This window comes from Thamnophis elegans, chromosome 2, assembly GCF_009769535.1.
Source record: "Thamnophis elegans isolate rThaEle1 chromosome 2, rThaEle1.pri, whole genome shotgun sequence".
Classification (NCBI taxonomy): Eukaryota; Metazoa; Chordata; class Lepidosauria; order Squamata; family Colubridae; genus Thamnophis; species Thamnophis elegans.
The window spans coordinates 106,442,328-106,457,548 of NC_045542.1; the positions used below are offsets into that span (position 1 = coordinate 106,442,328).

Consider the following 15,221-nt stretch of genomic DNA (forward strand, 5'->3'; position numbering starts at 1 on the left):
ACGTGCTTGTCACGCTGAAATCGGTACGTCTGGTCACCCTACCCATCACATAGTTTTCTAGATGCGGCCTTTGGATTTCATTTTAAAAAATAACAGGAATGGAACAAGAAAATTGTTGGGGGTCAGTTGTTATTTGTAAGTAAATAAAATTATCAAATGTAATTAGCATTAAAATAAATACTACGTATGTAACATGAGGTATAAAAAGATCTTTGAGCTATCTCAAACAAAAGTATTTAAAATAAAGATTATATATTAGCAGCACATTTCTGTATAACCATGTGACTTTTTTATTCTCTAGCACACCCATGTGCCATAGAAATGTACTGGGTGAAAATTGAATGCAGTGTTACTTCCAGGTTTTCCCGTAACCTCATCACTAGTCGAGCTGTGAATCGTGCCAATGTGTCCAAGGAAGCTCAGTTTGATGTGGAGCTTCCCAAAACAGCCTTTATTACAAACTTTACATTGTATGTACATTATTTTCTTTTTTCTCTATGCTTTGGAGATCAATCTAGCAATAATTAAGCCATTCAGATACTGTTAACAGAAAAGCTACCATGAATCATAAGAGTTAGAGTTTTTACCCATCTTCTCTGCAATATCCAGAGAAGGTCTTCCTTCATCTTCCTTCATTATATTTTCAGTCTTATAGAGGCAGCATTCTTTCCAGTCTCTTTATTATACCTCTCAAATATCTCCTTTACTTGATGAACTGAAGAAAAAAACCCAATAACTTGTCTGCACACATATTCAGATATCTGATGTATCGTTCAATAGGACAATTGATGGTGTCACTTATCCTGGAATCATAAAGGAAAAAGAAGCTGCCCAAAAGCAATATCAACAAGCAGTTTCAAGGGGCCAGGCAGCTGGGCTTGTAAAGAACGTATGTGAGACCAAACAGAATCAGTTTCCTTATTTGATTTCCTGTCCTAAGTATTTATTCAATAAACAGAGGCTAAATAAATGAACAAAGTGCAAACGAATGTATTAAATGGTGGGCTATATGATAAAGTGACCAACTTTTTTTACAATGAAAAGGAGGACAAATAAATTGGAAAAAATATCGTAAATAAAAGAAATACTTTATTCATTGCAACAATAATACACTATATAATATGAGATATGCATAATAAAAACATTTGTAACATTTTATATTGTAATTATGCTTACAGGCCTGTTAATTATTATTTAAATGAATACTTTTCTATTGAATTAATATTTTTTGTCAATGTATCATCTTCTAACAATATGTTGGAAATATCTGAACAAGAAATATCCTTCATATTGAATTTTACAGCAAGTGCTGCAGCTAGAGTATCAACATTCAATCTCGATTTCTCACTTGTCCAAAAATCATTGGCAATTGAAAAAACGCTTTCAACTGCTGCATTAGTTCCAGGGCAGCACAACGTAAATTGAACAAGTATAAATAAATTTCAACATGGAATATGTTCATTTTTGAAATGGCTGAAAATATCCACCCATCTTTTATCAATTTCAACGTGTTGATTTTCACATTGTATTAATTTTTCAGAATTTAAATATACATTCAGTCTTCTAATTTCTTCAAAGAGACAATTGTCATCTATTTTAATGTCTGGCATTTCTTTAGATAGAAACTCAACACAAGATTCAATATCTGTCCAATATAGCAATAGCAGTTAGACTTATATACCACTTCATAGGGCTTTCAGCCCTCTCTAAGCGGTTTACAGAGTCAGCATATTGCCCCCACAATCTGGGTCCTCATTTTATCCACCTCGGAAGGATGGAAGGCTGAGTCAACCCTGAGCCGGTGAGATTTGAACAGCCGAACTGCAGAACTAGCAGTCAGCTGAAGTGGCTGCAGTACTGCACCCTAACCACTGCGCCACCTCGGCTCTATATACTTGCGATGAAGTCAAAAAACACCATTGAAAACTGTTATTTCCCGTGATGTTTGTTTCAGACCATTCTTCGATATATTGAAAACATGTTTGGTAAAAATTCTGCATTTCTTTGATAAACTTTTCCGTTATGCCCAGATTTGATTCCTCATTCGCTTCTTCACAAAATTGTTTTAAAGTAGCCACACGAACGGTAAAATGACTAAAATATAAATAAATTGTAGTTATTATTTCTACATCAATTGGCATGGCACATGACATTGTGTTGATTGCATTTGACAAAATATGTGCATTACAACCTATTCCTAGTATTTTCTTTTGGAGTAAATCTTGTAATTTTACATACACATTATTCACCCCTTTGCGTCTTCACCCACCAAAATTTGTGTTTGTATTATCAGCTGTTAGTGCAACAACTTTGGATTTTAAATTGTTTTCATTTATTACTCAGTATAGATAGTTTGATAAAAATTTCAGCAATTTCACCATCAATGGATTCTAAATTTAAAAATTTTACTTGAATCCCCTTGGTAACATTAAAATATCTTACTAGTATTGGATACAATTTGGTTTCATTATGATTTGATGCATCAGATAAAACCGTTACAAATGCTGCAATTTTCAAGTCTGCTGTAAGTATTTTATCACAGTAATTTTTAAATACTGATTTAATAATAGCCTCACATTTTGTCCTGGCGCATGAAAATTTAGCATTGTGAAACTTTTTCAATAATTTAGTTGTACAATCCATACTATGAAAACTTTGATTGTGAATTATGATATGAAGTGCAAATGTTCCCTCCATTGCAATTAACTGTTTTTCATCTTCAGAATAATTTGAAGTTTTTAAAAAAACTGTTACTTTACGACTGGAAGCTAATGCATCTGATGATTGCTTATGTTGGTTGGTGGACAAGTGTTTCGTTATAGCTGCTCTGCCCCCAACTGCAATACAAAATTCTCCTCTGCAAATATTGCAGAAAACAATGGCATCTTTCTTTGATATGAGGAATGGAAATTCCTTTTTCAATTGATCGTTGAAATGGCATTTCCTCTTTTTTGATTTTTCATCCCTTAAATGAAATTAAAAATAAAATATAAAGCTACATGAACGATGCAAGCACATTATGAATAAATAAAATTAATTATTATTACAACTGAAACTTTTATAACATAAGCGAATAAACTTCACTAAAATTTAAATTTAAATTATTTTACACTCCTGTTGACAACAGGGTTGTATAAACTTGTAAATAAAATTATACATATTTAAAAATTATTAAATAGATAATGAATTAATAAAACGTGAATTGTACTTACCTCTGTATAATTGAATATTCACTGAGAAAGAAATAATTACAGTGAGTCATTCAATTGCCAACGTGCCGTGAGTCTACTGCGTGCGTATGTGCTGTGTCGTGTTTCGGTAAGAAGTAAACAAAGCCACTTGCGCGCGGCGCTCTCTCAAGATCTCCCGTGCGGAGCGCATGCATCTCATAATCGCGTCCTATACCGCACTATACTGAGCCTTGACGAATCGTCATGTCAAATACAAATACGTCACATAACGCAAAACAGATTAGTCTTCAAATATCGAAAAGGAGGACATGTAGGAGGACACTTTTCGAGGGAGGACAGAACTTACAAAAGAAGGACTGTCCTCCCTAAAGGAGGACAATTGGTCACTTTATATATGAGTTTGAGGAAATGTGATCATTGCTTGAATTTCATGAATCTTACTATGTTTAACATGTGAAGGGCTGCTGGAAGAAAAACAGAGAAATTCAGTGTTTTGGTCAACATTGCATCGGCCAGCAAAGTTACTTTTCAATTGACATGAAGAACTCTTGAAGCAAAAGTTAGGAAAATACGAGGTGTTTATCAAAGTAAACCCACGCAGCTTGTAAATAAATTTGAGGTACGATCATATGTATTGTCACTTTATCTTGTAGTAGTTTTTGGAAAAGTTTGTGAATGATGCTCAGAACTATTAATTTAGAAACAAACGTATAAACAATTTATGTTTACGTACATTACTGGTCTCTCTGATTTTTTTTCTCAATCTTGCTAATGTCAACATAATTTTAAATCAATGTTGCAGATTGAAGTAAACATATTTGAGCCTCAAGGCATCAGTAAACTTGAAGTTAAAGGGACATTCCTCAGCAATGAACTGCTACCAGTTGTGAAAAATTCTTTTTCAGAAAAAAAAGGTATGTCTGGTAATAGAATCTTGAAGGGTGATTTATATGCAGGTAATCATTGCCTGATGACCAGCAGGATGGCAATGGGGATTATCATTGTTACCATTATTAATTGAGGATTAACTATACTTAGTTGGAAGCATGGGTATCTCCCAAGATCATAATCATCACCTTTGCTGCAGATTCCCCGGGTTGTAAGCAAGTACAGAAGAGGCCAATTGGATTCACAAGCATTAAGGAAAAATTACATTGGTGACATGGCATATAACACTATCCAGAAGTAAAGAAAAGAAAGAATGACACCTTGAATATATTTCTTAAAAGCAATCTATTTGCTTCATGGAACTGGACTGGTACAAAATAACACAGGTTATTGAACAGAATTACAGAATTATTTGAGAATACTTCACAAAAGTAAACTTAGTTCCCAAACATTTCCCTATATCAGGGATAGGCAATATTTATGTGGCAATATTTTATGCCCCATGAAAATAATGTGTGTACAGAGAAACAACAAAGTCAATGTGGATTTCTTGTTCTTCTATCTAGTGTATAGACAAGGATCAAGTTACATCTTTGAATCCATAGACACTCTTCTGTAACTTGAACAAGTCTTTCTTTTTCAAGTTATTTGATATCATAGTAACTTTTACATACACACACACACACACACACACACACACACACACACACATATATATATATATATATATATATGCCTTCCTTCATATAGGAAAGTGGTCTTTACATATAAGTATTGAGCAACATTCCTCTTGAAGCTGCTCTGACTTCTTTGAGATTGAGACATTTAATAAGCAATAGCAATAGCAGTAGACTTATATACCGCTTCATAGGCCTTTCAGGCCTCTCTAAGCGGTTTACAGAGAGTCAGCATATTGCCCCCAACAATCTGGGTCCTCATTTTACCCACCTCGGAAGGATGGAAGGCTGAGTCAACCCTGAGCCGGTGAGATTTGAACCGCTGACCTGCTGATCTAGCAGTAGCCTGCAGTGCTGCATTTAACCACTGCGCCACCTTGGCTCTATAAGCTAAACTAAACTAGTGAAGAATATTATTATGAAATCTGTTTCACTGCTGGTATAAAAATTCCATTGTAAAAGCCTTTCTTTCTGCTTATAGCAACACTTCAATTTCTTCTGTATTACGAAAGTTCAATAATTTATTCTTGCTATGAAAGCTGCACTATTGTTTTTCATCTTGACATTTCTAAATTAAATCGCAATATTCATCCTTGTCTTCATCAAAATATGTCCCAGTGTCTATTTTAATAGAATGCTAGGCATTATATATTTCTTGTGTCTATTAATATCTTCATATCTTACATATATTATATTACAGAGTGAAGCGGATAGTTATATGTGGTATTAAATATATACATACACCTTGAATTCCAACACTTAATGTGCTTCACATTGGCTTCATCTTATACCACGATTCATCTTTGTCTTTTATGCATAGATTGTACTGGAAGTTGCAAACATTACTAATTCTTTCCAATATTACTTTGTTAGTCCATCATGGAGAATCATGTGTCTTGTCATTTGCATGAGATTCTGGTTTTCCTCTCTGCCACGTTGTTTTGTTGTGGGATGTTGGAAACTGTTTTTTCATGTTTTATCCTGTGTCATTTCAGCTACTTCTCAACTTCCTTTCCTGTATTTTTACCCCCAATATTAAGTGTGCAGTGTCTTAGGCTTTTTCCAGATAAGTTACTCACTCTTGCAAAAAACATTCTATTTATTTTTACAGAACTCTTTTGCTCTTTAAGAAAGTACATAAAAACTTTTCAAAAGTGATAGTCATTAGGTAATGAGAACTTTCCCCTACATTTTAGCTTTCCAAGTTCCTGAAAAGAATTTCTATGAACAGATAATGCATTCAGAGGTTTAAGCCATTAGCTTAATGACTTAAATGTAATGTAGTTACATTGTTTAATGTAGCATCATAGACACTTGAGAGAAGTAGTTAATAGCTTCTGAAGTTCACACCACATTTCTTTTCCCAGTATAATTTACTAGTAAGGGATCACTTACTATTATAAAAAGGTAACCGATGACTTGATGTCTATGGAGATTCTCAGTCATCCAGGTCATGGTTGTCCCAAAGATGCTTTTTTTAAAAAATAATCTTTATTGATTATACATTTTTTAATAAGACATACAAATACAAATACAACTTTAAACATACAAACCCTCCCCTCCTCCCCCCCCCCCCCCGTGACAGTCATTCACAGCTTAACTTTTTTTTTTCTTCCTCATTGTTTAGTCTCTAACCAGCATCTTCTCGTTACAAAATTCAGGGATCTATTACAATACCCATGTTCACTTTTAGTTCCCATTGTTAACAACTGCTATTTAACTTTCCCCATTTTAAGCCCCTGCTGTTCTCCTTATCGCCCACATGTACCATAGGTTCCAGCTAAGATAATGTTCCGTTTCTCCTTTGTCTCTCAGCCAACCCGTCATTCTGTCCATTTCTGCACATTCATAAATCTTTTTAATTATGGCATCTTCTGATGGTATTGTAGTAGATTTCCAAAATTGCGCATAGGTTATTCTTGCAGCCACAATTATATGTAGGCTCAAATGCCATATAGATTTACTCATGTTTTCTGGTTTTATGCTTAGTAAAAAAAGTCTCGGGTTTCCATTCCATACTTACCCCGGTAATCTCTTTTAGCCAGTTTTGAATCCTTCTCCAGTATTTCGTGGCCTCAATACAGGACCACCAAATATGGTAGAAGGTGCCATCCCTTCTTCCACATTTCCAACACAGTGGAGATAACCCAGGAAACATTTTGGCTAACCTCGTTGAGGGGTTAGCTTTTCAAAAGGCAACTGGACATTTTTTCTCCTTGAAGATGTTTTGCTTCTCATCCAAGAAGCAAAACGTCTTCAAGAAAAAACATCTCCAAGGAGAAACAAGACCAGTTGCCTTTTGAAACAACACATTTGGGTGACACATGACTGTTTTCTTCCTTGTTTCCCATTTCTGTTGCCCTTGGTTCTTTCAGAATGTGAAGCATCACAGCAGTATTTTTATTAGAAAGAAGACTTTTTCTATAGTTTCCATCATTCAACAGTTCAATAGAGCCAGATCTCCTTCTGGGTTGATCATGGCTTTTCTGCCTACTTTGCAGACTGACAACCTCTTTTCCTTCCTAAACATAAATTACTCTCTGCTTTTGACCAACACAACTCTCTTGGGGTAGGGGAGAAAATAAGCAATATATGTTCAGTGCAGGACCATATGCAGTGATGTCAGTGGTGGGTAATAAACAGAGAGTCCAAGCTCTCCTTCTTTTGACTTGTTTTCTAGAAAGAAATCTGGAAGTTAGTATGAATGAAACCCCAAAACTCTTTATTGCAGAACATAAATAATGCCTAATAGTGTAGAAGTGGAATAATGGAAAAAGTAACATAAATTCAATGAAGAAGGAGGAAATAAAAGTAATAAATATCATCATGCAAATATGATGACTGAATGAAAGAATCCTAACTGTATAAGTGTAGCTAGTAAGAGGCAATGCAGAGTAAGATATGCAGAGTAAGTTTTTTTAGACAAGAAAAGGAGATAAAAATGCAATGTTCCACTGCTAGCTTTTTTTGCATTTATTGTTCCTACACCTGCAACTAATGCATGTAATTTTGGATCTTCCAACATTTAATAATTCAAAATATACCATAACTGAATTTTGTAAGCAACTCATAGTTATCCAGGGATTGCTGACTCCATTCTAAATATTCCTTTAAAAAATTCCCAAGGCTTCCTCAGAAATTCTACATGTATAATAAGGTCAAAATAGGCCTCCAGATTGATAAAGCATGTTTGGAAGTAATCTTTGAATATAAATTGCAGAAGATGTACTGAGAAATATTATGGATCATTATCCTGGATCTCTAAATAACAGTAAAACTTCTGCAGAATCTGCTTTCTTCATTTGATGAATTCTAAGATGAAGAATTCTTCTTTTTTAAGGGCCATGTTTCATTCAGTCCTACTATTGAACAACAACAAACCTGTGACAATTGTACAACTACTCTGCTACAAGGAGATTTTGTCATCAAGTATGATGTGAACAGAGATTCTCCTAATAATTTACAGGTAACTTTAATTGTTTAGTTATAATTAAAATCAGGTCCTACAATCTTTTACACCAAGTTATTTCTGCCTTGCAAGATTTACTCATATAATAAAATATGTATTATTGTAATTTTGAAAGTATTTGTTATGTTGTGTTATGTTATGCTTTATTTGTATGCTGCCCTTTTCCCCAAGGGGACTCAGGGCGGCTCACAATTCAAAAGGGAGAGGGAAACAACAAACAATAAACAATACAGCATATTAAAAGAGAAAAACACAACAATCACACAATTCGAGTGGGGCTATAATCTTAGCCCCAGGCCAGCCGGGACAGCCAGATCTTTACAGCAGCGCGGAAGGATTGGAGGGTGGTGAGGGTCCGAATCTCCACGGGGAGTTCGTTCCAAAGGGACGGAGCAGCCACCGAGAAGGCCCTCCTCCAGGTAGTTGCCAGTTTGCACTGGCTAGAAGATGGGATTCGGAGGAGGCCTATTTAATAATGTAATTGAAATCTACTATCTCATCCTAAATCTTTCAGCTAAATTTTCTTTTGGATATGTTGGTCATATATTTACTCAGCACCAAAGTCATATAGAATATTTTTTCAGGTGGATCCTGAGTAAATAAAACACTAGAGAATTAGATTGAAATGTGGGACATCGGCAAGCTTGACCATTACATTGCCAACTAGGTGAGGACAGAAAATGGTGAAACTGAATACAGAAGGATCTTCTTTGAGGAGCAAGTTTAACTTAACTGTGCATGTGAGCCATGAAGAGCCGAGGTGGCGCAGTGGTTAGAGTGCAGTACTTCAGCTGACTGTTAGCTGCAGTTCAGCGGTTCAAATCTCACCGGCTCAGGGTTGACTCAGCCTTCCATCCTTCCGAGGTGGGTAAAATGAGGACCCAGATTGTTGTTGGGGGCAATATGCTGACTCTGTAAACCGCTTAGAGAGGGCTGAAAGCCCTATGAAGCGGTATATAAGTCTAACATTGCTATGAACAAATCTGTTCATGTACTATATAAGGAGTCAACAAATTATTGAAAATAGATAAAATCTATAATAATAATTTTTTAAAATATTAAAATGTTACAAAATTATCATTTATAAAAAGTTATCTCTCTAGTAAGATTTCATATTACTTCAATCCTATAATTTCATTGGAGAAAGGCAAAATCTCATGTAAATCAGAAAAAACTTACCAGTAACTAATTTTTGTTTATGAAAATTATATATTAAATTTAATATTGATGGCTCAGGAATGATAGTGTGGAGCATGATTGTTGCATAATATTACTTATCTTTTGACCATGGTTAAAACAAGGGAGTTTTGCCTTAGTGTGGAGATCTACCTGTTGCAAAAAGAAAGGTGATTTCCGGCGCCCCCAATAAATATTTGTCTTTAAAGTATGTAGCCTTGGCTTAAACAATTGGAGACCTTGAGCAAACAAATATCATTAAAAGATCTGTCAGCAACATATAATGTGGGTGGCAATAGTAACATCAGGACATAACATCAGGACAAGGAGCTGATAGCTTCTGTCATATAACTTATTTCCTCCAAATATTTAAGGAGTCAAACTCCTACTAAACAAAATACTGGTTACTGCAAGTAAGGAACTACACAATCTAAGTAATGATCTAACTAATCATTAAAGTAGAAAAATTGGATAAAAAATTGTAACTGGGGAGAAGAGATCATAGCAATTTACTGTGCTGATATACAGAGCCCACTTACTTAAAATGAACGCAGGGTGAAATACCGGTATTTCTGGAATAGCTTATATTGGCTTATGGAGCGGAAGTCCTTTGTTGAGAGTTGAGACATCCCTCAAATACTCTAAAAAAGTTTGTTCCATTTTATTAGATTTTTCTAAAACATAATTCTAGGCAAAGGAAGCCTTGACAACAATAGTGGAAGACTTAAAAGAAGAAGATCACTTCAATATCATCCTGTTTGAAAGCTCAGTTTCAACATGGAAAAATAACTTAGTTCAAGCTATTCCGGACAATGTGAATCAATCAAAGGAATTTATTAGCCAAATGCGAGAGTTAGGATGTAAGTAAAAGAAAAAAAAGAAAAGTTTGAGTAAAAATTAAAGTTATATATTAGAATAATATAAAATGGCTATATTAAAAATAAAATGAAATAAAACACTATATGGATAAGATTTGAATCTCTGTTTTAGTATTGTGAAAAAAATGAATGGCTTTTATATTGTAGTTACAAATCTTAATGGTGGTTTACTGACTGGCATTGAAATGCTGAATAAAGCTCATGAAACAAAATCTGTATCTGAAAGAAATGCAGCTTTAGTTAGCATGTAAACCGACGGGGATCCTACTGCTGGTAAGTAGTTGAATGACCGATGAATATGGGAATAATACTGCTATTCGGTCTACTTGTTTTCACATAGTCTTCTCCATTCTATATACCACAACCCATGGGGATTATTTGTCATCTTTATACCTTTGAAAGGTTATAGAGGACTGGGAAGGAGGACAGTTTATGGTCTTGCACAAAAGTGTCCAAACATGTTTTTCAGGCTTGTGAGATGTGGGAGCATCTATGGAGATATCCCAGTCATCCAGATCATGGTTGTCCCAAAAGTGCTTTTTCAAAAGTCAGCTGGACTTCCTTTGTTTTTCTTAGATGCTGTTTCACTTCTCATCTAAGAAGCTTCTTCAATTCTGACTGAATGGTGGAGGATGAAAAGATTTATATCCCTTGCAGTCATCTAGCTGTTGGCATTCTTCCTGAGAGCCAGTGAGCGCACTTGGAGGTTTATCTGTGCCCTCAGGGTCACCTGAATAGTTCAAATATATGTTGAACCTTCTGGGAACTGCTGAAAGGACTGTGTTGTAAGAGGAGATGTGATGCCATATCTTTCACCCTCTGTTGAGGGGGGACTGTTCAATCTTAATGTAGATGGCCTCTTTGACCCTTCTTTCAAACCAGCGGTCCTCTGTGTCCAGAATGTGGATGTTGTTGTCTCCAAAAGAGTGACCTTTGTTTTTTCAAATGGAGATAAACTGCTGTATCTTGTCCTAATGGGTTTGTTCTTCTATGATGTACCATGCATTTGTGTAGTGGTTGTTTTATTTCTCCAGTGTACAGATCTGCAAGTTTCACTGCTTTGTACTGCATTGCTCAGTTTGTGTCTGGGTGTTTTGTCCTCGGGGTGGAGAAGCTTCTGCCTTAATGTATTCTTGGATTTAAAGTGGGGATATATATTGTATTAGTTAAAAATCCTCCTAAGCTTTTCAGATATTCCTGCAATGTATGGAATGACAACATTGCTTTGTTTGTTGTTCTCTTCTGTGTCTGTTATGGAGTAGCTTCTAGGGGTCTTTTTTTGGATTTGATGATGGCTCAGCTGGGATGTCCATAAGATCTGAGGGTTTTCTTAATGTATTTTAGTCCCCCCCCCCCCATATTTGCTGGTAGGTAAACTTTCAGCCTGGTGATATAGAGTTGATCACTACTTTTTTGTGCTCCAATGGGTAGTAAGAATCATATGTAAATATTGATTTCTGTGTGGGGGTTTTCTGTAAACTTCAAGGTTAAGACTTCTGTCTTCCTTAATGTGTACAGCACAATTCAGGAATGCCAGATTATTTCCCTTAACATCTTCCCAAGTGACCCCTTCCCGATGTGGGAGATACTTACTGGTCAGCTAGAATCATGGGCTTCCAAGAGATTTCTTTCAGCAGAAATAGATCTAGTTGTTCCACTTCCAGCATGTATGAAGAATTTGCCTGTTCCCACCCTACTCAAAAGACTGAAAATTATTGATTCCTTGTGAGAGACATTGCAGAAAACTTTGGAAAAAGCTCCCAGAATGATTGCTAATTTCCTGAAATTGCTGTTATTTAATTCTCTGTCAACAGTTTCAGAGTATTTTAGAATACTATAATACAGTGCATCTAATAAATAACAACAAGAGTTTTTCCTAAGGAAAAGGCAGTGAGGAAGGAAAAAAGAATCACATTACAGCATTAGTTATTCAGTTCCATCCCATTACAAGAAGATTTTGAAGCTACAGATTATAGAACCTTGTACAAAGGTTATAGAATTGCTTTGTCCAAAAAGGTTTTCCCAGAAGCATGTTTCAGATAATTGTACTGTTTAACCATGTTTTGTGATCCTTTCTTTGCAGGTGTAATAAATACCTGCTATATTGAAGAAAATGCTAAGAATGCAACTAAAGGAAAATATCCTATATACAATCTTGGCTTTGGTTATGATGTTGACTATGCATTTTTAGAGAGAATAGCAAAAGAAAACAATGGTGTGGCTCACCGCATCTTTGAAGACTCAGATGCAGCCTTACAACTACAGGTAGCAGAATAAGCATATGAAAGGCTGATATTTATATTTTTGATGAAATGTTTCTCTCCCACCTCCAAGTTTTTTTATTTTATTTTACAATATATCCATATCAATGCATGAACAGGTTGGCATCTGGATATCATACGTTTTTGTACAAATAAATATAGTGCTATTTATCATATTTGTTACATTCCTCCAGCTTAAGTAGTTCAGTGTTAATACACATATTTATATATGTGCCGAGGTGGCGCAGTGGTTAGGGTGCAGTACTGCAGGCCACTTTAGCTGACTGTGATCTGCAGCTCAGCGGTTCAAATCTCACCGGCTCAAGGTCAACTCAGCCTTCCATCCTTCCGAGGTGGGTGAAATGAGGACCCGGACTGTGGGAGCAAGTTGCTGACTCAATTTGCTAAAAATAAATAAATTGTAAACCGCTTAGAGAGGGCTGAAAGCCCTATGAAGCGGTATATAAGTCTAATAAATAAATAAATATTAAATTATAAACTTCCATTGTTTAATTGTTTATTTTAAACATTTCTCCCATCTCTGCACTTGTACAGTGAAATAGAACTCATTTTTGTACTGCACATGTTTAATGTTATTGCTACATCTAAACTCACATAATTAATCCTCTATTTCATGGAGTACCTTTTTTCACATCTCAACAAAATGATAGATGTCAAAAGAGGGAAATAATTTTTAAAAATTAAGACTTTCAAAGAGAGTTCTGTTTCCCAGAGTACTTTTCCAAGTGAAGGGTTCAGATAACAGAAAAGTAGAGTGGCTAAAAAAATCAACCTCTCATTTTCAATATTTTGATTTCAAGAATAAATACCCTTTTAGTGTTACAGTTTTAATAACCTAATATCTATTTTGTTCCCAGGATTTTTATGATGAAGTAGCCAATCTTACTTACTGAAGTGGAGTTAGGCTATAAGGAAAATGCCATTTCAGATTTGACTCAGAATAGTTTTAAACATTATTATGATGGCTCTGAAATAGTTGTGTCTGGACAAATTACAGACAATGACCTGAACAGTATCACAGCAGAAGTAAAAGCTCAAGGGGTAAGTATCTTTGAAATCCAACAATTCTCAAGATATAGCCACAAGATTCCTGTTTCTACAACATTCTACATTCTACAATATTCACAGTTCCATAAACATAATTCTGTAAATATTGCTAATAAAGTAGATGCTTCAAGGAAGGTCATTGGCTAGTTTACCTGCCTTTATTGATATTCTAGAACTAATCTTGAAATTTTGATTTTGGAGATTGTCTCTATTGACATTGCACCAATATTGGTATGTTTGGTAATTATTTCACTTAGTACCTAGCCAAACTGAATTTAACCTGCCAACCTGTATCCAATCCATCCATCCCATTTAAACATCAGCTTCTGTCATAAGACTGACACAAAGCATTTTCAGGCAGTGGACATCAATATTATTACTAGTTTACATGGCTGAAAGCTATGTGATCATGTTGAGCCTGGGTGACAAATAAAGCCTCATCCACTCAACGCAAGATATTAGAAGGGGACTGATGGCACCTTGTCCACCTAACCAATATTATTCAGAGACACAACTTTTTCTGAGTTGCAGCACACTTCATCAGATGCATTGAGTGGCTAGGCTGGTATATGATTTAATTTTAGATTTGGCAGGAAGGGGAAAATAAGGCATTTATTTATTTATTTATTTATTTATTAAAAATAATTATGTAACGATTATATAGCAACCCAGCTTGTACCAAACTCTGGGTAGCTGCAAACCAAGAGATAAAACCACCTTTATGTACAGTAAAAATATTAAAACCAAGATATAAATTCTTTGCAAGACAGTACAGATATCTTCTCAGTTAATAATTGTAATGTGTTAGAAACCCATGGGGTTCATTGATATCTTTAAAGACTCTCTGAAATTTTTGATACATGTGAGTTCAGCCATCTATTGCTCAATGTGTGTATGTGTGTGTGTGTTGCATTTGTGCTGATAAATAAAGGGAGACTAGTATAGATCTATTTCAAGCTATTTATCTCTCATCAGCTAGCCATACCCTTACTGGGATTTGAACCTGTGCTGTATTACATATTAAGCAGTTGTATTAACCACTAAGCCACAAGGTTCTCCTCCTTTATCAGCTGATACAGCAATGTAACAAAGGCAACAGTAAAAATAATGGCTTTCTGTCATGATGGTCTCTTGTGGTGAGACGAAAGACAGAGAAAGGAAGCAGTCTGCTTCCTCCCATATTTGGGCATACCAAGGTTGTAACACTAAATACATACCTATTTCCCTGGCTCAGCTATTTACATCCATTTGTCCTTTATGCAATAGGTAAGGTTTTTTTAGAATTCATAAATATCTAGAATATCAAATACAGTATCTATATATCTATAGGTAAAGGTAAAGGTTCCCCTCACACATACGTGCTAGAAATTACCAACACTAGGAGGTGGTGCTCATCTCCGTTTCAAAGCCGAAGAGCCAGCGCTATCTGAAGACGTCTCTGTGGTCATGTGGCTGGGATGACTAAATGCAGAAGGTGCATGAAATGCTGTTCTCTTCCCATCAAAGGTGGCTCCTATGTTTCTACTTGCATTTGAATATGCTTTCAAACTGCTAGGTTGGCAGAAGCTAGGACAAGTAATAGGATTCGAACCGCCGAACTGCCGACCTTTCTG

The 15,221-nt window shown here is 35.4% G+C and overlaps 1 pseudogene; it reads left to right on the forward strand.

The window, feature by feature from the left end:
• The first annotated feature begins 321 nt into the window (after positions 1-321).
• LOC116523991 lies at positions 322-13,755 on the forward strand (annotated as a pseudogene).
• Positions 13,756-15,221: the final 1,466 nt, after the last annotated feature.